Source organism: Oryctolagus cuniculus, chromosome 12, assembly GCF_964237555.1.
Source record: "Oryctolagus cuniculus chromosome 12, mOryCun1.1, whole genome shotgun sequence".
NCBI classification, from domain to species: domain Eukaryota; kingdom Metazoa; phylum Chordata; class Mammalia; order Lagomorpha; family Leporidae; genus Oryctolagus; species Oryctolagus cuniculus.
In genome coordinates this window covers 76,569,653-76,573,081 of record NC_091443.1, presented here as the reverse complement: position 1 = coordinate 76,573,081, position 3,429 = coordinate 76,569,653, and positions in this window count along the sequence as shown.

Sequence of the window (3,429 nt, the reverse complement as noted above, 5' to 3'; positions counted from 1 at the left end):
CTTATAAAACAGTTTTATAATCAATTGACTGATTGTTCTTAAGACATTTAAAAAAAAAAAGTCATGCAACCATAAGTTTAAATAAGCAAAAGACCAATGTTAACTTTATATACCACTAGTGATAATACTACTAGTTAAAAAACATCCTTATATACAGAAATAAAAAGTCATCCTTATATACAGAATTAAAGAAGATATATGGGAAAATATTGATAAAAATTGTGTTTAGCAATGATTTGAGGTCATTATTTTACACTTAATTTACTTTGTTTCTTCACTTTTTTTGTTTTTTGTAAAGACCTCATATGTTCATGGATTGAAAGAATATCATCAAAATGTTCATACTGCTGAAAACTTCATAAATTCAAAGTAATCTGCATCAAAATATCAATGGAATTCTTCACAGAAAAAGATAAAACAACCCCAAATTCATTTGGAAATACAAACAACTCCTAACAGGCAAGGCAACCTTGAATAAACAGAACAAAGCTGCAGGCTTCAAATACTGGATTTCAAGACCGTCTACAGAGCTACGGTAACCCAAACAGCATGGTACTGGCATAAAAACAGATGCATGGACCAATGAAACACAAAATAGACATCCAAAAAATAAGCCCATGCATCTGTAGCCAACTGATTCTCAAACACAATGGAGAAAGGACACGCTCTTCAACAAACAGTGCTGGGGAAGGGGTATATGGCATTTAGCTTAGACCAATGACGACACCCACATTGGGGTACCTCAGTTCAATTCCTGCCTCTGACCCCAGAGCTCTGCTACTGCAGACTCTGAGTGGCTCTCAGATCCCGGCCTGCCGACAACCTGTGTTCCTCCGTGCGCTTGCCTGGGCCGGATGGAGTCTGCAGGACGCGCTCTCCAACCACTCCACTGCAGAGAACTCACACATCCCCCTTCTTTCATCTCCCGGACGCCAGCGCTCCATACCAGCCGTGCCCCGGCCACCCAACTGCAAGTCGCCATTTCTCCACCTGCCTATACGGGCGGCCTCCCCAGAGTCCAGCCCCAGGCCGGCTTCGCAGGAGCAACCTCGATGCTGGGCGTCTTCTGGGTGGCACCTGAGAAACCGCACGCAAACGAAGGTTCTGGAAGTGACTGGAAAGCTCCACAGCAAGTTCATTCCGAATGCCGTGTTCACATTTCTTATAATGAAAAGAACTCCTGGAGAATAAGAAAAACAAACATGCTAAATAATAAAGGATTGAGAGGATACAATGGATAAGTTTAATAGGTGATATTTTAATATACATTATTTTTAGACCAGTTTTAAATTTACAAAAGAAGAGAGTAATACCGAGTGTTTCCACAGCTCTTCCCACCACAGTTTCCCATGTTATTATATCTTGTATTTGTATGGTACATTTGTGATAATCAATGAACCAGAATTGATACAGTATTGATAACTAAAGTCCATTGTTTATTCAGATTTTATTAGATTTCCTCAGCGTTTATTTCTGCTCCAGGATTTCATGCTGGATATCCCATTACATAGCACTTTCTGGCTACAACAGTTTCTCAATCTTTGTTTATACTGACTTTGAATATTTTGAGTAATATGGAGCTTTAAGCTACAGTATTTAAATTAAAAATATGCATGGAAGGTTCATCTGTGTCTTTTGGTAGCTTGCTAATTCATTTCATTTTATTGCTAAATAATATTTTGTTATATGGATATACTAGAGTTATTTTGTCCACCTGCTGAGGAATACCTTGGTGGTTTTGATTTGTGGTGATTATGAATAAAGATGCTACAAACATTTGCCCTTTTTTTGTGGGCATACGTTTTCATCTCAACTGCTTAAATACCTACGAACACATTCGCTGGGTCCTATGCTACGATTACATTTAGCTTCGTAAGAAACTGCCTGAATCACCATGGTTATATCATTATCACATTTTTACTAGCAGTGAATACAGTCCACATTTGGTGCCTTTCATGTCAGTTGTTTCCCTTTGTGTGTGTGCTTTATTTTGTTTTTGTCATTCTAAACAGCATACAGTGGTACACCATTGTTGTTTTGATGTACAATTCCCTATCAGCAAAAGATATTGACCATCTTTGTATACATGCTTATTTCCCACCTGTTTATCTTCTTTGGGAGGTGTCTGTTAAGATCTTTTAAAAAGTGATGCTCTTTATTTTCTTATTTTGAGCTTTAGAAATCCTTTGGAAATTCTTCATAAGATACCTCCTACAAGGAGTTTTTCCCAGTCTATGGCTTGTTATTCCATCCTCCCAAAATTATCTTTCACAGAACTGAAGTCTGAATTTTAATAAAGTCCAGTTTACCAACATTTTCCATCCATGTCTCGTGCTCTGTTTTAGGTAAAAAGGACACAGAGATTTTCTCCCATGGACTCTTCCATTGAGCTTTATTTCTGCCATTTCCCCAGGAACACACTGAGTAGATTACAGTAGTTTTATAGTAAGCAAAGGTAAGATGGTTTTACTTTTGTCTTTGTTTCTGGCTTCTTTGAAGACTTTTCTCTTTACTTTGGTTTTCTGAGGTTTCGACATAATATTCCTAGGTGTAGATTTTTGGAGTATTTATCATGCCAGATAGTCTCTGTACTTCTTAGTCTGTGGTTTGCTGTTTTTACCAATTTTGAAATCTCATGCATGATTACTTCAAAAATTTCCTCTGAAACTTTCTCCTTCTTGTGTTTCTTTTATGCATATTTTGTACATTTTGAAATCCTTCCACAGTCCTTGTGTCTTCTACTTTTTTCTTTTATCATTGCATTTCACTTGTTTAAGTTGCTATTGTGATATCTTCAAATTCACTGTTTCTTTCTTTGAGCCTACCAGTCTGCCAATGAAAATACCAGTATCAAATGCCTGCCTCATTTCTGTTAGTTTTTTTTTTTAATTTTTAGCATTTCATTTATATTCTTTCACAGTTGCCAACTCTTTTCTTACATTACTCATATTTTCTAACAATATTTTCTGAGTTTTCTTTCCATTAGAACTGTTAAAATATGAATCATAGCTATTTTAAATCATTCTCAAAACTGTGTGATATATAAGTCTAATTGTGATGCTTACTTTGTATCTTCAGTCTGTAAGGATTTTTTTCCTTTTAATATGCATTGTAATTTTTTATTGAATTTCAGAATTAATGAATTGGGTAATGGTACTGATATGTACCATTGTGGCTTTCTTATGATTGCTGTTGATGCAATTATAGCTCACTAAAATTCATATGCTGATACCCTAACTCCAAATATGACTATTTAAAGATAAGGCTTTTAAGAAGTAATTAAGGTTAAATGAAGTCATATAATGAGGTTCTAATCTAGTAGGCTGGTAGATTGACGACCATATAATAAGAGGAGTCTATGTGTGCGTGTATGTGTGTGTGTGTCTGTGTGTGCACATGTGCGTGCACACAGAGGAAAGGCCATGAGTC